Here is a 24,714-nt window from a genome sequence, read left to right as displayed (position 1 = left end):
CCAGTCTACAATATTGAGAAACAGATCAGCTGTTTGCATTTCTTAAAGAGAACGTTACAGGGAAAGAGAGTAGTTTTATTCAAATTATTCATTCTTTTTATGGAAGAGAATATCAAGTTTCATCTTATTTATTCAGTTTTTTTTTTGCATAAATTTTGGCATGGAAACTGGAAAGAAGGTCTCCTTCATTACCAGTAATACCAGTCACGTCATAGAGAACTCCCCAGAGCAATTCCACTGTAGACAGAAGGACAGGCTTCAAACAAGTCTGAGCACTACTCTGGAGCTACTTGATATAGGAAATGATGTTATAGGTTGAAGTGATGAAGAGCAGGAACCCTGTCTGATTTTCCTTTCCCTAATCCAGAGCTGCTGTACCTAATTCTTGTAACCCTGCCACTGTCCAAGCTATGATCAGTAACCAAACTAAAGAAACAAACGCAGGACCTCAGCTACTTACTTCTACCTGCCGAGCTACTGAAAAATTCAAGATTTAGCTTTTTAAAAAATGCATTAAGAACATAAGGAATTTGAGCAGGCGTTGGCCATACGACCCCTCCAGTCTCAACAAGATCATGGTTGATTTTCGACTTCAACTTCACTTTCCCGTTCGATCCCCATATCCCTCGATTCCCTTAGAGTTCAAAAATCTATCACAGCCTTGAATATACTCAACGGCTGAGCATCCACAGCCCCTGGAGTAGAGAATTCCAAAGATTTAGAACTCGCAGAATGAAGAACATTTTCCTCATCTCAGTTCTAAATGGCTAACCCCTTATTCTGAGACTATGCTCCCTAGTTCTAGACTCTCCAGTCCAGGGAAACATCCTCCCTGTCAAGCCCTCTCAGAATCTTATAATGAGATCACTTCTCATTCTTCTAAACTCCAAAGAGTTTCTACTCAATCGCTCCTCATGGTGTAACCCTGTCATCCCAGGAATCAATCTAGTGAACCTTTGTTGCACCCCCTCTAAGATAAGTATATCCTTCCTTAGGTACGGAGGCCAAAACTGTACACAGTACTCCAGGTGTGGTATCACCAAATCCCTATAAAATTATAGTATGACTTCTTTATTCTTGTACTCCAACCCCCTCGTAATAAAGGCCTACATGCTATTTGCCTTCCTAATTGCTTGCTGTACCTGTATGTTAACTTTGCGTTTTGTGTACAATGACACCCAAATCCCTCTGAACACCAACATTTAATAGCTGCTCACCATTTAAAAAAATATTCTGTTTTTCTATTCTTCCTACCAAAGTGAATAACCTCACATTTCCCCACATTATACTCCATCTGCCACCTTCTTGCCCACTCACCTAACCTGTCTATATCCTTCACAGGCTCTTTGTGTCCTCCTCACAACTTACTTTCCTACCTAGCTTTGTATCGTCAGCAAACTTGGATACATTACACTCGGTCCCTTCATCCAAGTCATTAATATAGTAGATTGTAAATAGCCGAGGCCCCAACACCCCACTAATAACAGCCTGCCAACATGAAAATGACCCGTTTATTCCTACTCTGTTTTGTCCTTTAACCGATCCTCTATCCATGCTAGTATACATTACCCCCAACCCCACAAGCCCTTATCTTGTGCAATAACCTTTCGTGTGGCCCTTTATCAAATGCCTTTTGAAAATCCAAATATACTACATCCACTGGTTCCCCTTTATCTAATCTGCTAGTTACATCCTCAAAATACTCTTAATAAATTTGTCAAACACGATTTCCCTTTCATAAAACCATGTTGACGCTGCCTAATCATATGAATTTCTAAGTGCCCTGTTTCCACTTCCTTAATAATGGATTCCAGTATATGTCGGTGCAGGCTCGATGGGCCGAAATGGCCTCTATCTGCATTGTGGGGTTTCTGTGATTGGATACCCTTGGCTTCCTCCATGGAATACCAGCTTTGCATCTAGAATTGTCCACCCACTGCAGCCAATGGGATAAAATAGAACATAGGAACAGGAGGAGGCCATTCAGCCCCTCGAGCCTGTTCTGCCATTCAATTAGATCATGACTGATCTGTATCTTAACTCCATCTACCCAACTTGGTTCCGTAACCCTTAATACGCTCGACTAACAAAAATCTATCAATATTAGTTTTATAAATTTCAATTGAAAATTGAATTCAAAGAAGCATGCTTGGCTTGATTTATTTTAACCTGATGGGTTCTCCATCTTATGTGTTGCAATGTCAGAGCCAGCCTCGCCATTGAGGGTTTTAGTGCTGACTTCAGCCCTAGTTCCCAAGCTGACGGAACTGAATGTCAGTATCTGTGCGATGGTTCTGGGTAGAGCAAAAGCATTTGCCACAAAAACAGATTTTTTAAGTTTCTGCCCACATTTCCCCAAGATGATGCAAAATTCCAAAGATCCCAATTTAGACTAGATTCTACAATTGCAAGTAACTGGGTTAAGTACCATCACTGTTAAGTACATATACACCTCTAGCTTTAAAAGAAAATAACATTCACCTTCCAGTGGTGAAACAGCAGTGAGAATATTTGCAAACAGAAGCAACTGTGTCTCTGTTGTGCCTGAACTATACTTTTGCAAACCAACATTTCAAAAGATCACTAAAAGCAACAACTTGGGTTGTAACTTTTTCATGCGTCACTTACCAGCCCCAAACAGCTCGAGAAAGCACAGGTGAACTCTGTTTCCTACTAAAAGGACAGATTCTAGCATTGTCAAACATCACAACTTTTAAAATTATTACCTTATTTTGTACACATGTACAGAAATATTGCAAATAAATGAATTTTAAAAAACAATTGCCAAGCTTACATATAATATAGAACTTACATTACGCTTTGAATAAAATACAAAAAAGTTTATTTGGAGATACAGCAATGAATACCGTAGAACCTTGTTACACAAACTCAGTTGCTCGTGAAAGAACCTCATCATAATTCACTTACCAATGGAACAGCATTACCGTGACAAATATATTATTTACTTCTAGAAAATCAAAGCAACAACTTCCATTGTTTAACCTATAAAATTCTGTAGAATATATTTCACAGATCAATAGAAATCGGTACCTCTGGTTAAAAAACACTCACCCTCTTAGTTAACAGCAGTTTTGAAAAGTGAGCACTGCAGTTCACCTACGGAAAATGGGTCAGTCTCAGGATCACAACCTTTTTTGCAAAGAATGCAGTCAGTTTCAGTCAGTCAGGTACACAACCTAAAGTACAGCATGTAGCATACTTTTGATTAGAGAGTTTTGAATTAATCACTCTTTGAATCAATGTCGACAGTGTAGCAATTTGAAGCTGAGTAGACTATTTACTGTAACTGAACTTGAACCTTGCTGCATTTTGAATCGAAGTAAATCAAACTCCTGAATTTGTAGCATGGGTATAACAAACATGATTTCCCTAAAAGTCCTTCACTAAGAAATTATCACTGGATAAACCTTCTGTCTAGTCATATAATAAACTTGGACTACTGTAAACTAAAAACTGGGCTTTAAATAAGAACACAGCATTTGAGCTACAAGGATAAGCTCTTGGAGTAGACAAAAAAGTATCTTACATATCAAGTATTATTGTGGTTTGTACTTGACATTTACATTAGTTTGTAGTTAATATATTCTTAGAGTACTGTATTATTCTGCAGTCATTTGTCACACAATATAATTTGACCATATAACTTGCATCATAAATAATACATTTGTGAAACATAGTACAGTCTCCACTGTTTACAGTAAGCGTGCTGGTGCTAACGCGGTTTGCCGGCTATATGCAATGAACAGTTTAAAGGGAAACACAACTGCCACCAAGTAGCGAGTGATGCCTGAGCCTAGAGAGTAAGTATTTTGAGTGTACCAACGTTCAGAGCCGAGGTCCATACACCTGTACTTTGCAGTCAGAGCACTGCACAGGACTGGCAACAACTTTATGGTGTCTGGCAGCTAAGATCCCACCCGCTAGAAGTTTGAGAGGAGCGCAGGTGTTTGGATCACATGGAAACAATTGGCATGGCAGTGAGGTAAATGGGTATCTGGGGACAAGGAGTGTCCTCAGAGGGAAGGAAGCCACAGCAGTTCCGGGAGAGTAGGGGCAACTGAACCAGTTGATGACCATTCAGAGCCAGGAGAAGGGAAAGAGATCGGAGAGGTGAGAAACTGAACATTATCAAACAATAACTGGACAAATTCAACAGTCAACATTTCATCGATTTGTAGGATTTAAGCAAGAAGCTTAACTATTGAAGTAGTGAACTATTGAGTAAAAACACCTGTTTGTGCCTGAAATACACAGAGTTCTTAACACACTAAGTGGCAAATTTGTAATTGATTATAATGGAAATAGAAAAATAGTGCTTTTTGGCCAGAGAAAAAGGAAAAGAAAGAGGGGAAAGAGGAAAAGAAAGAAGGAAAAGAAGAACTTGCATTTATATAGCGCCTTTCACAACCTCAGGACGTTCCCAAAGCACTTTATAGCCAATGAAATTCTGTAAGTGTAGTCACTGTTGTAGTGTAGGAAACGCGGCAGCCAATTTGCACACAGCAATGTCCCATAAACAGTAATGAGATAATGGCCATATAATCGGTTTTAATGATGTTGGTTGAGGGATAAATGTTGGCCAGGACACTGGGGAGAACTCCCCTGCTCTTCTTTGAATAGTGCCATGCTTTTAAATCCGCCCAAGGAGGGACAGGACCTCAGTTTAATGTCTCATCCGAAAGACGGCGCCTCCGACAGTGTACACTCGCTCAGTACTGCACTGAAGTGTCAGCCTTGATTATGTGCTCAAGTCTCTGGATTGGTACTTGAGCCCACAACCTTCTGACTCAGGGGTGAGAGTGCTACCACTGCTCCAAAGCTGACACTTCAGCAAAATCTTCATGACAAACAATCCTTATGTGCATATAGGAGTCATGTTGCAGTTTAACTGTCAAATACCCGCACAGGATACAAGCTAGGATTAGTCTATTAGGGCATTGCCTTGTAAGGTTATATGGAGTATGGTGGAAAGGATCCCTGCCCCAGTGACAGGACTATGCCCTGAGGTCCCAAAACTAGCTACTCAATCATCAATACCCTTAAGTACTGTGTGGCCTGCCAGGCTCAAGCATCAGATTACTGAGTCTTCCAAAGAGGATCAGCTCTGTTTCAGCTGTCATTCCTGGGCAAACTCAGAGACCCTCTTACCTCCCGTGCAAATAGGGCAATCACTAGTTGTTCATTAGAGTCTTCCCAAGAAACTTCTCCCAAGCAACATGGTGAACAATACCTCACCATAAAATGTGATAAAGAACTTGTATTTATATAGTGCCGTATCACATTCTCAGGTTGTCCACATAGTTCACAATCAATGAATTACCTTTGATGTGCAGTCATCGTTACAACAAAACAACTTACATTTATATAGCGCCTTTAACAGAGTAAAACATCCCAAAGCGCTTAACAGGAGCGTTATCAAAACAAAATTTGACACCGAGCCATATAATGAGATGTATGGGCAGAAAGAGGTAGGTTTTAAGGAGCATCTTAAAGGAGGAAAGAGGTAGAGAGGTTTAGGGAGGGAATTTCAGAGCTTAGGACCTAGGCAGCTGAAGGCATGGCCGCCAACGGTGGAGCGATTAAAATTGTGGATGTTCAAGAGGCCAGAAATGGCGGAGTGCAGAAATCTCGGGGGATTGTAAGACTGGAGGAGATTACAGAGATAAGAGGGTCGAGGCCATGGAGGGATTTGAAAACAAGGATAAGAATTTTAAAATCGAGAGGTTGCTTAACTAGGAGCCAATGTAAGTCAGTGAGCACAGGGGAGATGGGTGAGCAGGACTTGGTGCGAGTTAGGACACGGGCCACAGTTTTGGATGACCTCAAGTTTGAGGAGGGTAGAAATACAAAGGCCAGCCAGGAGTGTGTTGGAATAGTCAACTCTAGAGGTAACAAAGGCATGGATGAGTGGGATGCAGAGTGATCCTAAATGGAGTGCTTCTAGACAGAGGGCTAAATTGGGAATTTGGAGCAGAAGGGGAAGGAGGAGAGAGCGAGAGGAGCGGCCGGAGGTAAAGGTAGGCCCGAGAGCCCGGATGGAGTATGAGCGTCAGGGAGCAAGGTAAGTGACGTCAGCACAGGGAAGGAGCTGAAGAGAGAAAAAAACCAAATTGGTGAGTAGCTGGGGAATGTTCTTTTTTAAGTCTTGAGTTTATTTCTGTTAAGTTAGTTAATAATCTATTAAGTAGAGGCATGGCAGGGCACCTCAGTCCCATGGAATGCACATCTTGTGCCATGTGGGAACTCCAGGATGCTTCCAGTGTCCTGGATAACCACGTGTGCAGGAAGTGTCTTCAGCTGGAGGAGCTTAAGCTCCAGGTTTTGGAGACTGAGCAGCAGCTGACGTCACTGTGGTACATCCGTGAGGCTGAGAGCTACGTGGATAGAACATTTCAGGAGGTGGTCACCCCGCAGCGTAAGGGTGTGCAAGCAAAGAGGAAATGGGTGACCGCCAGACAGACAAGGAAGACCAGGCAGGTAGTGCAGGAGTTCTCAGTGTATCTCGCTCTCCAACCAGTGGTGAGGGCAATGGTTTCTCTGGTGAGTACAGCCTGAGCCATGTCCACAGGTGGCTCAGCTGTCCGGGGGGGGGGGGGGGAGGAGGGCGGGAAAGAGGGGGAGGAGGATGATCGGGAAAGCCATAGTGGTAGGGAATTTGATAGTTAGGGGAACAGACAGGCGTTTCTGCAGCCACAGACACGATTGCAGGATGGTATGTTGCCTCCCTGGTGCGAGGGTCATGGATGTCACTGAGCAGCTGCAGAACACTGAGGGTGAACAGCCAGAGGTCGTGGTCCATATCGGTACTAACGACATAGGTAGAAAGAGGGATGAGGTCCTGCAGGCAGATTTTAGGGAGCTAGGAAAGAAACTAAAAAGCAGGACCTCAAAAAGGTAGTAATCTCTGGATTACTCCCAGTGCCACGAGCTAGTGAGTATATAGAAATAGGAGGATAGAGCAGATGAATGCGTGGCTGGAGGGATGGTGCAGGAGGGAGGGCTTCAGATTCCTGGGACATTGGGACTGGTTCTGGGGGAGGTGGGACCTATACAGGCCAGATGGGTTGCACTTCAACAGAGCTGGAACCAATGTCTCGCGGGGAGGTTTGCTAGTGCTGTTGGGGAGGGTTTAAACTAATTTGGCAGGGGGATGGGCACCAGGATGTAGCATTAGAAAGGAGAAACAAAGGATTGGGAGAGACTGATAGCACTAGAGTAAGAAATAGTAAGGTATTAGGTGGGGTCAGACTAAAAGAGAATACAAGAAGGTCTCAGACAGGTTTACAGTGCATGTGTGTAAACGCACGAAGCGTGGTAAATAAGGTTGGTGAGCAGCAGACGCAAATAGTGACATGGGAATATGATGTTGCGGCGTAAATGGAGACCTGGCTCAAAAAAGGGCCGGATTGAGTTTTAAATATTCCTGGATATAAGGGGTTCAGGACAGATAGGGAAGAAAATAGAGGTGTGGTGGCAGTATCGGTTAAGGAGAATGATACAGTGCTGGAGTGTGTGTGTGTGTCCTGGAGGGGTCAAGGAAGGAATCAATTTGGTTAGAGTTAAGAAATAACAGAAGTGCCATTACACTACTAGGTGTATTCTACAGGCTGCCAACTAGTGGTAAAGATATAGAGGAGCAAATTTGCAGGGAAATTACAGAGAGGTGCAAGAACTATAGTGATAATGGGGGGCTTCAATTATCCTAATATTAGTAAAAGGGCAGAGAGGGGGAAGAATTTTTGAAGTGTGTTCAAGAGAATTTTCTTGATCAGTACGTTTCTGGCCCAACGAGGAAGGAGGCATTACTGGATCTGGTGCTGAGTAATGAGGTAGGTCAAGTGGAACAAGTGTCAGTAGGAGAACATTTAGGGAACAGTGATCATAGTACAGGAAACTTTCGTTTAACCGGAGGTTAAATGTCCGGAAAGCTCTATCTACCGGCAAAATTCAGGAGCCGTTTCCTATAAGTTTTTTTACTTCTCGTTGCTTTTTTCCCCCCCCAGTCAGGTTCTGCAAGGTCTAGCTGAAGCTGTTGCTTAGCTACAGAGACGCTTTTAAGCTGCGGCCGACTGTTTTGAAGCTGTTGCTAAGCAACAGGGTTTGTTGATTCAGAGGTCAAAAGCTCCGTATGTTTTAACATTAGCGCTGGTTTCTACGGCAGTTTTGATGGTACGGCACCAGCTCGGTCCCGTCAGTGCCGGATACCAGAAAGTTTCCTGTATCAATGTTTAGATAGATAAGCTATGGAAAAGGACAGGGAGCAATCTAGAGTAAAAATACTTAATTGGGGGAAGGCAAATTTCATTGGGTTGAGAACGGATCTGGCCTGGGTAAATTGGAATCAAAGATTGGCAGGCCAAGCTTTAATCGAACAATGGGCTACCTTTAAAGAGGAGATGGTTCAGGTACATTCCCATGAGGGGGGAAAGGTAGGGCAACTAAAGTCAGAACTCCCTAGATGACAAAAGAGATAAGAGTAAAATGAAGCAGAAAAAGATCTCGTATGACAGATGTCAGGTTGAGAATACAAGTGAGAATCAGGCTGAATATAGAAAGTTAAGAGGGGAAGTGAAAAAGAAAATAAGAGGGGCAAAGAGAGAGTATGAGAATAGATTGGCAGCTAGCATAAAAGGGAATTCAAAAGTCTTCTATAGGCATATAAATAGTAAATGGGTAGTAAGGCGGGGGGGGGGTGCGATTAAGGACCAAAAAGGAGACCTACGCACAGAGGCAGAGGTTTTAAATGAGTACTTTGCATCTGTCTTCACCAAGGAAGATGATGCTGCCAAAGTCAGGGAAAGGGGAGGTAGTGGAGATACTGAATGAGATCAAAATTGATAGAGGAAGTACTAGAAAGGCTGTCTGTACTTAAAAGTTGGTAAGTCACCAGGACCAGATGGGATGCATCCTAGGGTGCTGAGGGAAATTAAGGAGGAAATTGCGGGGGTACTGGCCATAATCTTCCAATCCCCCTTAGATACGGGATAGTGCCAAAGGACTGGAGAATTGCAAATGTTACACCCTTGTTCAAAAAAGGGTGCAAGGATAAACCCAGCAACTACAGGCCAGTCAGTTTAAACTTGGTAGTGAGGAAGCTTTTAGAAACGATAATCAGGGACAAAGTTAACAGTCACTTGGACAAGTGTGGATTAATTAAGGAAAGCCAGCATGGATTTGTTAACAGCAAATCGCGTTTTAACTAATTTGATCGAGTTTTTTGATGAGGTAACAGAGAGGGCAATGCGGTTGACGTGGTGTACATGGACTTCCAAAAGGTGTTTGATAAAGTGTCACATAATAGGCTTGCCAGCAAAGTTGAAGCCCATGGAATAAAAGAGACAGTGGCAGCAAGGATTCGAAATTGGCTAAGTGACAGGAAACAGTAGTGGTGAACAGTTGTTTCTCGGACTGGAGGAAGGTATACAGTGGTATTCCCCAGGGTACCAGGACCACTGCTTTTCTTGATATATATTAATGACTTGGACCTGGGACTACAGGGCACAATTTCAAAATTTGCAGCGGTTAAAAAAGCATACGGGATCTTGGGCTTCATTAATAAGAGGCATAGAGTGCAAAAGCAAGGAAGTTATGATGAACCTTTATAAAACACTGGTTCGGCCTCAACTGGAGTATTGTGTCCAATTCTGGGCATCGCACTTTAGGAAGGATGTGAAGGCCTTAGAGGGTGCAGAAAAGATTTACAAAAATATTCCAGGAATCAGGGACTTCAGTTACGTGGATAGACTAGAGAAGCTGGGGTTGTTCTCCTTAAGAGCAGATTTGATAGAGGTGTTCAAAATCATGAGGGGTCTAGACAGAGTAGATAGAGAGAAACTGTACCCATTGGCGGAAAGGTCGAGAACCAGATGACACAGATTTAAGGTGATTGGCAGAACCAAAGGCGACAATCAGAAAAACGAGTGGTTAGGATCTGGAATGCACTGCCTGAAAGGGTGGTGGAGGCAGACTCAATCGTGGCTTTCAAAAGGGAATTGGATAAGTACCTGAAGGAAAAGAATTTGCAGGGCTATGGGGAAAGGGCGGGGGTGTGTGACTAGCTGAAGTGCTTCTTGCAGATAGCCGGCACGGGTTCGACAGACTGAATGGCCTCCTTCTGTGCTGTAAACATTCTATGATTCTATATGCAAACAGCAGCTAATTTACACAGAGCAAGATCTGACAGATAGCTATCAAGAACAGTTAATCTATTTTTTGTGCGCGGTTAAGGGAAAAATATCGGTCAGCACACCCTTCTCTTTGAACGAACACAAACACACACACATTGGTGTTTTGCTTACAGCATGGAGAGCCTCCAGTCAACATCCTGTGTTTCAGAAACAGCAGGAGGGGCCACAGTTTTGATTTGGACTCTGCCCCAATACTTTTTAAATCAAGCTCAAAGCAAAACTCATCTTCCATAAGCATCCATGCACTTTCTAGGAACCAAAACTTGATCTTATACACAAAGTATGTAAGATAGCCTGCTGGCATACAATGAACCCTTTTACGGTAAGGGTATGCACTGGTAGTAATACATGATCTTATCATTATATGACTTACAGAAACTATCACAGTTCAAAATAAAACTACTAATTTGTATTTAAGATCAAACAAAACAAAAACACAGTTTCAAGTAATTACTGTACTTCACTTAGATTACTGTATCTGTTTAAAAATGAAAGCTCCAAAATCTTAACAGTTCTCTGCCACTGCTTGTACCACACATTCATAATGACAAATGTGAAAGATTAATCCCACAGGGTCCTTTCTTCACACCTTGACTTGGACCTGCAGTCTCCCAAGTGAACTGAAGCATTCGTCACACTTAGGATGTGGAACGAAACATGACTGTTCTTTCAAAGAGCCAGCACAGACATGACGGGCCGAATGGCCTCCTTCTGTGCTATAAGTTTCTATATGATTCCCAATCTGAACTGCTCCTGGCAACAGAAATCCAGAAGATACAACAGGAGGCTATGGCTCACATACCATCTTAATTGGCTGGAGCACCCAACATCTGCTTTAACCATGAGATTATAAACATGATTTGCAATTGGCTGGTTTTTGAAAAACAATGTTTATTTTGCTAGTTTATTCATCAAGAGAAACAATGATAGTGTTTCATCTTGCAGTGGAAAATAGCACACGCCCAAGGTATCTATCTAGCCACAATCCAGGCCTTAAGAGGCAACTGGACACACTAACACTTGGGAGGGAGAAAATCTTCTGGAACAGGCATTCCAGAGGGTTGTCACTTCACAGGTTGCTAGGAGTAGTGAAGCTGAATGACCATCAGCAGGCAGGTTAGGAAGCCACATGCAAGGGTAGAAAGGGGATCATGTGTCGAGCTGGAATTGTCTAATAGGTATAACTGTTTAGGTACCAGTGATGTGGACAAAAAAGGCTACAAAGATAATTTTTATTTGCATCATGCGACGACCCAGGATGGTAGGTGGTGAACTAGATGGACCTTGGTCTTTTATCATCTAGCAATTCCTATGTTCCTAAAGAGGAAGGTAGCCATGAATGACTACACTGCACGGAGGAGCCATGGGAGAAACAGTACAGGTAGTAAGAGGAGGCAAGTAGTGATTCTGGGGAATGCCATGAATGACTACACTGCACGGAGGAGCCATGGGAGAAACAGTACAGGTAGTAAGAGGAGGCAAATAGTGATTCTGGGGAATTCTATAGTCAGGGGTTTAGATCGATTCTTATGTAGTTGTAATCCAGAGTCCATGTTGCTTCCCAGGTGCCGGGGCAGGGACATCAGAGACAACATAAAAAGGTCCTGGAATATATGAGGGCAAGCAGCCAGCAGTCGTGTTTCATGTGGGAATCAATGGCATTGATAGGAATAGGTTTCAGGTTCTACAAAGGGGTGTTTCAATGAGTTCAGTTTAAGATTAAGAAGCAGAACCTCAATGGCAGTATACTCCTATTGCTATGGGCTGGACCAGCCCTTTATTTATTTTCTGCTTCACAAAAATGAAACTGTCAAGATGGCATATTAAATACTGTTACATTTCTGGCAAAGCTACACATTTGCTATAAAGTTATATCTGAAGCAAGAACAACACAATGACTTCAGATCCGGTGGAGATTCAAACAGTCCGGGAAAACGATTCTACAAATGGAGATGCAATTTCCCAGCCAATAATATTCCTTCCCGGGCTTTCAAGCTGGTTTGAAAATATGACGCCCTCACCTCACCACCCGAGGCAACAAAGAATACAGAGACTCAACTTAAAATCAAAATGCTCCCGGGTGCAAGTATTTTCTGTAAAATGGAGGCGGGATCGGAATAAAACGCTAGGGGAGCCTCAACCTTTCTCGTTTAACTGGATCTTCAATCGGGGGAATGCTTGTTGTTGCTCTCTCCCCCCTCCCTGGTGCCAATCCTCCCTCTCAATTACAGCCTTGGTCTCAGAGCAACTATTAATCCCCTTCTGACGAAGGGTCGCCCGACTCGAAACGTTGACTCTGTTTCTCTCTCTCTCATCGATGCTGCCTGACCTGCTCGGTGTTTCCAAGTATGTTCTGTTGTTACGATCGGGGCAGGCTGAGGGAGTTTGGACTCGACCAACTCGCCTGGTGGTGGTGGTCGGTGGCTCCAAGTACCGCCCGGCGGCTTTTGGTGGGGGTGGCGGTGAGGGCGCTTAGGTTTGATCTGGTGGGTTTGCATCCAGCTAAACGCCAAATGAGGCGCGGCGGCGGCTCGGGCACCGGGAGCTCCGGTTGTTGAGACAGCGCGATCGCTCGCCTTGGCGTCAACAGCCGTGACAACTCCGAGCTGCGCCGTTGTCACTCGATAATTCGTGCTGCGTATGTTTGGGCGAAAAAACGCGCGATCGCCCCACCCCCACCCCTAACGACCAGCCCACTGCGCACCGGTGTCAATAACCGCCATCAACAAAAATCACAAAACCTTTTAAAAAAATTTAACCCCCATCCCCCCGGAGAATTTGGAGATGCCGTTTTTTTAAACAAAATAGATGGGCGAGGCGGGCCGTGATGGGGTTGGTTTAAGGTGTAGAATATGGAGGGCGAGCGGTGGGGAATTTCGACAAAGAGAAAACGATGACGACGATTCGAGAAGAGATTGACGGCCTCCTCCTCCAGATAGAGAAATAATTTTAAAAAAAGGAAACCTGGGTCGTCGGGGTGGGAAACTTCGAGAAAACCAGAGTGGGCGTGTGATGGTGAAAGAAGCTTCGAGTAGAAAGGTGGGTGGGGAGAGAGAGTGGCGCACGGGAAGGAAACTTCGAGCAGAAGGTGAAGAAAACTTCCACACAAAAAACAAATCGGCGGGAAGAAATTACGCCCTGGAGTTAGGCGACGTTACCGAAACGGTTGGAAGAAAATCAGCCGTATTGGAAAAGAGTGTAAATGCCGCCTCAGGAGCCAGGGCCATTTTTCTTTCCCTCTCTACAGTTGTCGCCCACGAAGATTATTTGTTTTCCTCGCCCCTCCCGACAAAACACAGCGCCTTGCCTTGATCCCCTAACATCGCGATCGAAATATTTCAACCCGCTGCCAGTAATGGTGCAACTCACCGGCTAACAGCCGAGCGATCTCCCCCTCTCCAGCCACACGCGCAGCTCCTACCGTTAGATTTGAATTTCGGGGGAAAACAAATGACCGATTTTTCCACGGAGGAAAGGGGAAAGAACGCTCGGCTGCGGACGCCAACCAATCGCCGAGCGCGACGGGCGGGGCCAGGCTCGCCATTGGTCGAGGGCTGTGCCAATCCGAGTGCGCTGGGCGGGTTTCGCTGACCATTGGTCAATCGTGACCTCCTTCGGAATCTGGAACAGCCCCCCCCCCCCCCCCCCTCCCGGGTTCTCGAATGTCAGTGGGCCATGTTAGTGGGTGGACACGTGGAATTCAGCCTCTGGTACAAGGTGGCTTCACTGCACACCTGATTTAATGCAGAGAAATGTGCGGTAATACTGGCCTGGATGAGTGCAGCTCCAACAACACTCAAGAAGCTCAACACCATCCAGGGCAAAGCAGCCCGCTTGATTGGCACCCCGTCCACCACCTTAAACATTCGCTCCCTCCGCCACCAGCGCACCGTGGCTTACAGTGTGTACCATCTACAAGATGCACTGCAGCAACTCGCCAAGGCTTCTTCGGCAGCACCTCCCAACCCCCCGACCTTTACCACCTAGAAGGACAAAGGCAGCAGGCGCATGGGAACACCACCACCTCCAAGTTCCCCTCCAAGTCACGCACCATCCTAACTTGGAAATATATCGCCATTCCTTCATTGTCGCTGGTTCAAAATCCTGGAACTCCCTCCCTAACAGCACTGTGGGAGTACCTTCACCACAAGGACTGCAGCGGTTCAAGAAGGTGGCTCACCACCACCTTCTCAAGGGCAATTAGGAATGGGCAATAAATGCTGGCCTTGCTAGTGATGCCCACATCCCAGGAACAAATATAAAAATACATTTTGGCAGTAAGAATAGGGAAACTAAGCCCACCTCCCATGGTAAGATTTTAAATGGAGTAGAGGGACCCTTGGTGTGCAGCTACCTCACTCATTAAAGGTGGCAGTGCAAGTAAAAAAATGCAGACAGAATTCCTGGTTTAGAAGCATAGGGCTCAATTTTAATTACCAAGGCGGGTTGGAGTCGGGTTGCGTGGTAGGTGGGTTCCGGAGCCACCTCCGGTGGAATCAGCTGATGATGTCTGATTTTAATGAAATCAGCTTGTTAAGTTCATTGGTGCGCGCAGGCCGGTCCAATGAGTGCGATCGGGTCGGCTGGCCGCCTCTGATGACATAGAAACATAGAAGATAGGAGCAGGAGTAGGCCATTCGGCCCTTCGAGCCTGCTCCGCCATTCAATGAGATCATGGCTGATCATCCCAATTCAGTACCCTGTCCCTGCCTTCTCCCCATATCCCTTGATCCCTTTAGCCTTAAGAAATATATCCAACTCTTTTTTGAATATATTTAATGAACTGGCCTCCACCGTCCTCTGTGGCAGAGAATTCCACAGGTTCACCACTCTCTGGGTGAAGAAATTCCTCCTCATTTCAGTCCTAAATGGCTTACCCCTTATCCTTAGATTATGACCCCTGGTTCTGGACTCCCCAGCCATCATAAACATCCTTCCTGCATCTAGTCTGTCCAGGCCTGACAGAATTTTATAAGTTTCGATGAGATCCCCTCTCAATCTTCTAAACTCCAGTGAGTATAAGCCCAATCGACACAATCTCTCCTCATACGTCATTCCTGCCATCCCAGGTATCAGCCTGGTAAATCTTCGCTGCACTCCTTCCATGGCAAGAACGTCCTTCCTCAGGTAAGGCGACCAAAACTGCACAACAGTACTCAAGGTGCGGTCTCACCAAGGCCCTGTACAACTGTAGCAAGACATCCTTGTTCCTGTACTCGAACCCTCTTGCTACGAAGGCCAACATACCATTTGCCTTCTTAACCGCCTGCTGCACCTGCATGCTTACTGTCGTGTATGTACCCGTCTACCTTTAAGAGAACTATTGTATGTAACCGTCCACCTTTAAGAGAACTACTTTAGGTGTTGCACTACTTTGTTGGCTTCTGTATACTGTAATACCGACGGTGACCACACCGGTATATAAGTGCTGTGTCAGGATTATTGGGCAGATTCGCCCTGACCTTCGAATAGTAAAGTCCTGTTTTAAGTTACTCTTGGAGTCTGTGTATTAATTAACTAAACAACCCACAGACTTTACAGTGGCGACGAGTCCGATCGTACCCTGCGGCAACAATACTTCCGAAGCAGTTAACGAGCGTCGAGAAGAGGCAACCGTCCTCGTCATTCTGCTGGGAGAAAACTCGAGTCTGCAGAGCTGGAAAGGAGGAAGAATTCAGAGACAAAGACTTCCATCAGCAACAGGCACTGACTGTTCCTTCTGCCACGGTGAGGAGTGAGCCGATCAGCACGAGAAGCAAGCCGGCCACGGTGACTGTGAGTAAGGAAAAAGTAAAAAGAATAACCGGAGGATAAGGGCGGTGCACTCGACCACGGTCGAGGGGGAAAGGAGCCGGACAGAAGTCGGGCCCAGAGGCGCTGAGACTGGGGCAGCGTGGAGCAAGGAAGCCGCGGTACAGACAGGCTGGGGACGCAACGGCGTCGTGAGACAGCTAGACCGTGACCGGCGAAAAAGGCCGGGCAGCGACCGAAGCCACGAAGCGCTGCGACCGGGAGCGTAGGCGCGGGAAGATATAAAAACTCAGCCGCAGCCGGGGAGGGAAGCACCGGACTGCGAAAGGGCTGGGAGGCGCGATTGGGAGCCGAGCGAGCGGGAGAGGCAGAGCCGACCAAGGGAGACTGAGCGAGAGCCAGTCCAGCGGCTGAAACTGTTCGCCGTCAACGGGGTGTACCCAGCGCCGGTAGAGCCGAGCGAGCGGGAGAGAGACAGAGCCCGAGCAAGGGGAACTGAGCGAGAGCCAGCCCAGTGGCTGAAACTGTTCGCCGTCAACGGGGTGTACCCAGCGCCGGTTGCCCTGCCGAGAAAAGGGAAAGCACTGAAGCCGACGCGCAGGCTGTGAACCTGAAAGCCAGCGGCCGTCGCCCGTGGGGAAAGTGTACCCCTCCCGCCAGGGGAAGAAACGCGGGAAGCCGCCATTAGGTGGAGAAGACGACAGAAGCGGGAAACCGCCATTGAAGTGGGCGGGGAGAAAAGATAAGCGCGGGAAACCGCCATTTTCGCGGCAACCGCCATCTTGGAAAAAAAAAGAAAATTTAAAGAAATAATTCGTGGTGTTATCAGGAAGAGAGGAAGATGCCTAAGCGTGGTAACATCAACGATTTTAATTCCGAGGTAGAAGACTGGGCCACGTATGTGGAGCGCATTGAGATCTATTGTGAGGCCAATAAAATAGAAGAAGATGACAAAGCTATAACCTTGCTAAACTCGATGGGCGCGAAGACATACGGGCTCTTGAAGCATCTACTATCACCAGCTAAACCGGCGGATCAGACTTTCGATGATATTGTGGCTGTTCTGAAGGATCACTTGAACCCCACACTGTTGATGTTGGCGGAACGATTCAAATTCTATGCGAGAACGCAAAGGAAAGATGAAAGCAACGCAGAATACTTGGTCGAACTGCGTAGACTAGCGAAACACTGCCAGTTTGGAGGGAATCTGACAGAGGCATTGCGAGACAAATTCGTGTGCGGAATGTCGAAGGAAGAAACACAAAAACGACTGCTCGAAGAGAACGATCTTACACTTGAGAAGGCTGTCCTTATTGCTGCATCGAACGAAGCCACAGCGAAAGGAACTGCGGAAATGCAGCTAAAGGCAGCGGCACTCAGGGTGCAGCAAATTACTTCAGGTACAACGAAATGCTATCGTTGTGGGAAGACAACACACGACCAGAACCAATGCTGGTTTAAAAACCAGGAATGTAGGAAATGTGGCAAGCTCGGTCACATAGCTAAGGTATGCCGGTCAGGAAAGAAGACCAACAATAATGAGTCACCACAAAAGAGGTACAGAAAGGTACATGAGGTGACTAGGAAGAGTCCGGAAGAACAGAATTCGGACTCACACTCCAACTGCAAGGAACTGGATAGTCTGAGAATTCACAATGTGAGTAATGAAGCTGACCGACAAGCTATCTGGATCACACTACAGATTGCAAAAGTCCAAGTGAAAATGGAAGTGGACACCGGATCGGCGTTGACGGTCATGAATAAGCATGATTATAAAAAGTTATTCAAGCATATTCCCCTACGGGATACGGAACTAGTATTGAAGACATACACGGGGCACAAAGTATACCCCATCGGAAAGATAGAAGTCAAGGTGAGATACAAGGACAAAGAGCACCAAAGGATGGACCTGTATGTGTTGCCTGAGGGAGGTCCACCACTTCTGGGACGGGAGTGGATCAGGAAAATAAAGATAGACTGGCATTCACTAAACACCATGACGGTAGATTCCGGAAAGGAAGATGTCAAACCTGAACGGTTGTCCAGAATATTAGACGAAGCTAAAGAGGTATTCCAGCAAGGACTGGGAACACTGTGAGGAATTAAAGCAAAGGTTAAGATTGCAGAACGTGCAAGCCCAAAATTTTTCAAAGCCAGATCGGTACCTTACGCGATACGACCTGCTGTGGAGGCAGAACTGGAAGAACTTGAATGATCAGGGGTACTGTCAAAAGTGGACTGGAGTGAGTGGGCCACGCCCATTGTTCCCGTCATGAAGTCTTCACCAAGTGACAAGCCAGGGGGACCGGGGAAGGTCCGCATCTGCGGAGACTTCAAGATCACAGTGAATCCGGTGCTTCACACGGTACAATACCCGCTTCCGCGGATTGAAGATATCTTTGCTTCGTTGGCTGGAGGGAAACACTTCACCAAGATAGACCTGGCACAGGCATACTTACAAATGGAAGTCGAGGAAGAGTCGCGTCAGTACCTCACCATCAACACACACAGAGGCTTGTATCGTTATAATAGACTGGTTTTTGGGGTAGCTTCGGCTCCAGCAATTTGGCAGAGGGCCATGGAGCAGGTATTACAAGGAATTCCAAGCACGCAGTGTTACTTAGACGATATCCTGATTACGGGAGAAGACGAGGAAGAACACCTCACAAATTTGAAACTGGTGCTCACTAGGTTGAAGGAATATGGCCTTCGAGTTAATCGCAAGAAATGTGAGTTCTTCCAAAAACGGATCTCGTACTGCGGTCATGTCATTGACCGAGAGGGGCTGCACAAGTCACCTGACAAGATAGAAGCTGTTATGAAGGCCCCCGCTCCGGAAAACGTATCACAGTTAAGATCATTCTTGGGGTTGATTAATTATTATCACAGGTTTCTGCCGAATCTATCCACGGTGCTGCATCCGCTGAATGCTCTGTTGTGGAAAGAAGTACCATGGAAGTGGAGTGAGGAATGTAAAAAGGCCTTTCGCAGAAGCAAGGCGTTGATTACCTCTGAAGAAGTGTTGGCTCATTTCAACCCAACGTTACCTCTTCGTCTAGCTTGTGATGCTTCCCCCTATGGAATTGGAGCAGTACTTTCACACAAGTTACCAAATGGCTCGGAAAGGCCAGTGGCATTCGCGTCCCGATCATTGACCTCCGCGGAGCGAAATTATGCTCAAATAGATAGGGAGGCCCTCAGCCTTGTGTGGGGCGTAAAGAAATTCAATCATTACCTGCAGGGCAAGAAGTTCACATTACTGACAGACCACCAGCCGTTGGTGTCCATATTCAACCCTAACAAGGCCGTTTCCACCATGACAGCGCAAAGGTTACAGAGGTGGTCCATGTTACTTGGGGCACACCAATATGACATCGAATACAAAAGGTCCAAACAGCATGGAAATGCTGATGGGTTATCGCGCTTGCCATTGCCGATAGTAGAAGAAGCGACTACAGTGGACCCGGTAGAGATGTTCCACTCATCCATAGTGGAATGTCTACCAGTAACAAATTCGATGATCGAAAACGAAACAAGAAATGACCCGACTCTCTCACGAGTCTATGATTTAACGGTGGAGGGATGGCCAGCACAGGGCGAACCAACGCTGCCAGCATTTTCGCAGAGAAAAGAACAGCTGTCAGTGTGTCGAGGAACCCTGATGTGTGGATCTAGAGTGGTGATTCCACCCAAACTTCAACAGAAGGTGTTAAAGGAGCTGCACGAGGGACATCTGGGTGGAGTGAAAATGAAGAACCTAGCAAGAGCGTTTGTGTGGTGGCCAGGCATTGATGGGGACATCGAAGAAATCACTAAGAGCTGTCTAGGATGCCAGAAGGTCCAAAACGCGCCACCACAGGCTCCTCTGCATCCATGGGAGTGGCCCTCATCTCCTTGGCAAAGGGTACACATCGACATTGCTGGTCCATTTATGGACTCAATGTTTCTAATAGCGGTGGATGCACACTCCAAGTGGCCGGAGGTAATAAAGATGTCCACCACCACCACGGAAAAAACCATCACAGTGTTAAGGACCATGTTTGCTAGGAATGGGCTGCCGGAACAGATCTGTTCTGATAATGGACCGCAATTTGTGTCCGAAGAATTCAAGAAATTCTTAAAGAGCAATGGGGTTAAGCACTACACGTCAGCCCCATACCATCCCACCTCCAATGGATTGGCTGAAAGGTTTGTCCAGACCTTCAAGAAGGCCATAAAGGCCATGGGTAATGAAGCCATTAACTTACAACATAAGGTGGATAGCTTCTTGTTGGCGTACAGGAATGCAACACATGCGGTCACAAATCAAACTCCCGCCATGATGTTTTTTAATAGACGACTAAGATGCCGGCTGGATTTGCTTAAGCCAAACGTCAGAAGGGACGTAGAGAACCGGCAATTCCAGGGCATGAATGAAAGGCCAACTAGATCTTTTCAGATAGGTCAACAAGTTTTGGCCCGGGACTACCGTACCGAGAAATGGCAGCCTGGAACTATTGGAAAAAGGCTAGGGCCGTTGATGTATACGGTGGACATTGGGGACAGTATAATAAGGCGCCATGTTGACCAGATCATAGGGTCAGCCACAAATGGCCAACCTACTCCACCACCTTACACGGTTAATGTTGAGACAGAGATACCCAGAACACCTACCTCCGATCTGGTAATACTGGAATCAGATGAACCTGACACTGTCCTTCAAGCTGAATCGACCTTGCCAGAAGCACCTACTACCCCGCCGGGAGTTACGACACCACCAAGGCGTTATCCGGACAGAGTCCGGAAACCTCCAGAGAGACTGAATCTGTGAACTGTCTTGCATAAAGTTGTATATATGTTATAATGTATGTTTAATGGGGAATCAGTATGTTGTAAGCTAAAAAGGGAGGATTGTAGTGTATGTACCCGTCTACCTTTAAGAGAACTATTGTATGTAACCGTCCACCTTTAAGAGAACTACTTTAGGTGTTGCACTACTTTGTTGGCTTCTGTATACTGTAATACCGACGGTGACCACACCGGTATATAAGTGCTGTGTCAGGATTATTGGGCAGATTCGCCCTGACCTTCGAATAGTAAAGTCCTGTTTTAAGTTACTCTTGGAGTCTGTGTATTAATTAACTAAACAACCCACAGACTTTACACTTACCTTCAGCGACTGGTGCACTTCCCCTTCTCCCAATCTATTGCCATTCAAATAATAATCTGCCTTCCTGTTTTTGCCACCAAAGTGGATAACCTCACATTTATCCACATCATAGTGCATTTGTCATGTTTCTGCCCAATCACCCAATCTGTCCAAATCGTACTGGTGTTTCACGACATCCTCCTCACAGCTTACCCTCCCACCCAGCTTTGTGTCATCTGCAAATTTGGAGATATTACATCCAATTCCCTCGTCCAGATCATTAATATATATTGTGAACAGCTGGGGTCCTAGGACCGATCCTTGCGGTACCCCACTAGTCACTGCCTGCCACTCGGAAAACGACCCGTTTATTCCAACTCTTTGCTTTCTGTCCACCAACCAGTTCTCTATCCAAGTCAATACCTTGCCCCCAATCCCATGTGCCTTAATTTTGCACGCTAATTTCTTATGTGGGACCTTATCGAAAGCCTTCTGAAAGTCCAAATACACCACATCCACTGGTTCTCCCTTATCTATTTTACCAGTTACATCCTCAAAAAACTCCAGTAGATTAGTCAAGCATGATTTACCTTTTGTAAATCCATGTTGACTTTGTCCGATCCTGTCACTGCTTACCAAGTGCTCTGCTATTACATTGTGGGGGACTACGGTCTCCTGCGTAAAGAAATAGGCAACACAGCGAGCTACAAGAAATAGGTCTTTACTTCAACTCTCACAATACAGTACTGAATTCGTGAAGCCTGCGAACCTGTGATGACTCACGGATTGGTCACCTGCTGGAACCTGATTGGTTTTCCTTCTATCAGCAGCAGGCAAGTCTGAACGTGCCTTATTCCTCTCAGCTTGCAACTGTCTTGCGGGGGGAGGGGAATACAGCAGTTAAAAGGGGATTATACAGGTTTATCTACATACACACAGTGTTTCCCCAATGTGGCAACGCCACATACGCCCCCCCAGAATCCTCATTAACTGTAAAAGTCAGTCTCTGCGGAGGTTTGACCAAGCGGCCGTAGCGGCTGTCGTAGCCATCTGGCGTGTGAGGAGGGCTGTCTGGGAGGTCGGCCGGTTGGTTCGTCGGCTGGTCTGGTGGCTGGTCTGCCGGTGGACTGGCTGGACGGGCTGCCGGCAAAGGTGGGGCGGCGGCCAGGAAGTAAGGTTCTGGCGTGTCTTGGTCCTCTTGTGGGGCCGCCGCCAACGCGGGAGGTCTGCCCCGCCGTGGGGGAAGAGCCGGCCGAAACGGGAAGCTGAGGTCCAGGTGCGCCGGTTTGAGGCGGTCTACTGAAATAAGGTCCCGCCGACATCGATAAGAAAAGCTTTGTCCCCCGTCTCCAATACTGGGAAGGGGCCGGTGTATGGTGCCTGCAGCGGGCCTCTGTGCGCGTCCCGGCGCACGAAGACGAACTCCGCATGTCGTAAGTCTCGAGGCACGTAGGACGGCTGCGGGCCGTGTTGCGAAGTGGGTACTGGACGGCATTGCTGGGCCGCGTCCTGGTGCAGGGAAAGCTGTCTGGCGGCCGACCACGGCTCCGTTGTCAGGGGGAGGAAGTCGCCTGGTACTCTGAGCGGTTGGCCGTAGACCATCTCGGCCGCAGAGGCGCGGAGGTCCTCTTTGGGCGCGGTACGCAATCCCAGGAGAACCCAGGGTAGTTTGTCGATCCAGCTGGTGTCGGCCAGGCTGGCGCGGAGGGAGGCTTTCAAAGAACGATGAAAGCGCTCGCAGAGCCCGTTGGCCTGCGGGTGGTAGGCTGTTGTCCTGTGCAACTTGGTGCCGAGGCCGGCGATGACGGCATTCCACAAATGGGAGGTGAACTGGGGGCCTCTGTCCGAGGATATGTCGGTCGGCACGCCGAACCGGGCCACCCATGTCGAGACGAATGCTTGCGCGACGTCGGTCGTGGTGGTGGAGGCGAGGGGAACCACCTCGGGCCATCTGGTGGTGTGGTCGACGATCGTGAGCAGGTGTGTAAAACCGTGCGACGGCGGCAAGGGGCCTACCAGATCGACGTGGACGTGGTCGAAACGCCTCTCGGGCACCGGGAAACACTTGGTGTGCTGCTGGACCTTAGCGCGCTGACACGGCACGCATGTGTTGGTCCAGTCTCTCACATCCTTGTGGAGTCCAGGCCAGACGAACTTGGCGGACATAAGTTTCTGAGACGCATGCATCCCTGGATGTGAAAGGCTGTGGATGATGTCGAAAACTCGCTTGCGCCAGGCGGATGGAACGACTGGCCTAGGCGAGGGGACTGAGACGTCGCACAGGAGGGTTGTGCCGGCTGCATGGAAGTGGATGTAGGCCAGGGTGAGGCTGGTAGTTGACGTCCTGAGGGCCTGGATCTCCGCGTCGGCAGCCTGGTCTCTCGCCATGCTGGCGTAGTCGACGCCCAGGTGCACTGCGTGGAGCGAGGGTCTTGAGAGGCAGTCGGCCACCAAATTGTCCTTGCCGGCGACGTGGCGGATGCCCGTGGTGAACTCCGAGATGAAGTTGAGTTGGCGCTGTTGGCGCGCGGACCAGGGTTCGGTTACTTTGGCCATGGCGAAAGTGAGCGGCTTGTGGTCCACGAATGCGGTGAACGGTCGGCCTTCCAGAAGGAAACGGAAGTGCCGGATTGCCAGGAACAGGGCCAGGAGCTCTCTGTCGAACGTGCTGTAGGCCTGCTCGTTCTTGCGCAGCTGTCGGCTGAAAAAGGCCAGTGGCTGCCACGCGCCTTCGACCCACTGTTGCTGGACGGCGCCGATGGCGTAATCCGAGGCGTCCGTGGTGAGGGCGGTCTTGGCGCCCGGGATGGGGTGGGCCAGTAGTATGGCGTTGGCCAAGGCGCTTTTGGTCTGGTGGAAAGCTGTCGCCATCTCGCTGGACCAGGTGAGTTGCTCTTTGCCAGTTTTGCCCCTGGTGGCTTTGTAGAGGGGGTGCATGAGTGCGGCGGCCTTGGGCACGAACCGGTGATAGAAATTGACCATCCCCAAAAATTCCTGCAGCGCCTTAACCGAGGTGGGCTGGGGAAAGTCCGCCACCGCCTGCACCTTGGAAGGTAGGGGAATGGCTCCCCTTGGCGAGATTCTGTGGCCGAGAAAGTCAATTTGGGCTTCTCCGAACTGGCATTTGGCCGGGTTGACGATTAGCCCGTGTTGGCTGAGGCGCTGGAAAAGGGAGCGCAAATGCGCGACGTGCTCGGCCTTGCTGGTACTAGCCACGAGGATATCGTCCAGATAGATGAACAGGAAGCTCAGGTCCCGTAGGACGGAGTCCATGAGCCGTTGGAAGGCCTGTGCGGCGTTCTTAAGCCCGAAGGGCATGCGCAGGAACTCGAACAGTCTGAAGGGGTTGATGACCGCTGTCTTCTAGACGTCTGCGTGGTGGACGGGGACCTGATGGTAGCTGCGAATCAGGTCGACCTTGGAAAAGACGGACTTTCCTGCTAGGTGTGCTGAGAAGTCTTGGATGTGCGGAATGGGGTATCTATCGGGTGTGGTGGTGTCGTTGAGCCGTCTGTAGTCGCCGCGGGGGCGCCAGCCTCCGCCCGGCTTGGGCACAATGTGGAGGGGGGACGACCAGGGGCTGTTCGAGCGGCGGATGATGCCCAGTTTTTCCATCATGGCGAATTC

General features: G+C 47.6%; 1 protein-coding gene across 22 annotated transcripts in view; it reads right to left on the bottom strand.

Moving 5' to 3' along the window:
- LOC147107799 (sodium/myo-inositol cotransporter-like) overlaps positions 1–13,732 on the bottom strand; it is a 38,603-nt gene extending 24,871 nt beyond the window's left edge. For 3 of the 22 annotated variants that reach the window (XR_015080884.1, XR_015080878.1, XR_015080877.1), the window contains exons 1-2: positions 13,578–13,717; positions 3,073–3,197 (exon numbers count right to left, since the gene is read on the bottom strand). The gene's annotated coding sequence lies outside the window, so the exon portion shown is untranslated. Of the gene's footprint in view, positions 1–2,628; positions 2,674–3,072; positions 3,198–13,577 lie in introns of all 22 variants that reach the window. The other 19 variants (XR_015080873.1, XR_015080874.1, XR_015080879.1 and 16 more) reach the window with 13 other exon arrangements.
- Positions 13,733–24,714: the final 10,982 nt, after the last annotated feature.

This window comes from Somniosus microcephalus, chromosome 14 (assembly GCF_052327205.1).
Source record: "Somniosus microcephalus isolate GS21.2 chromosome 14, FLI_Smic_1.0, whole genome shotgun sequence".
Classification (NCBI taxonomy): Eukaryota; Metazoa; Chordata; class Chondrichthyes; order Squaliformes; family Somniosidae; genus Somniosus; species Somniosus microcephalus.
This window is presented reverse-complemented; position numbering and strand designations above follow the sequence as displayed.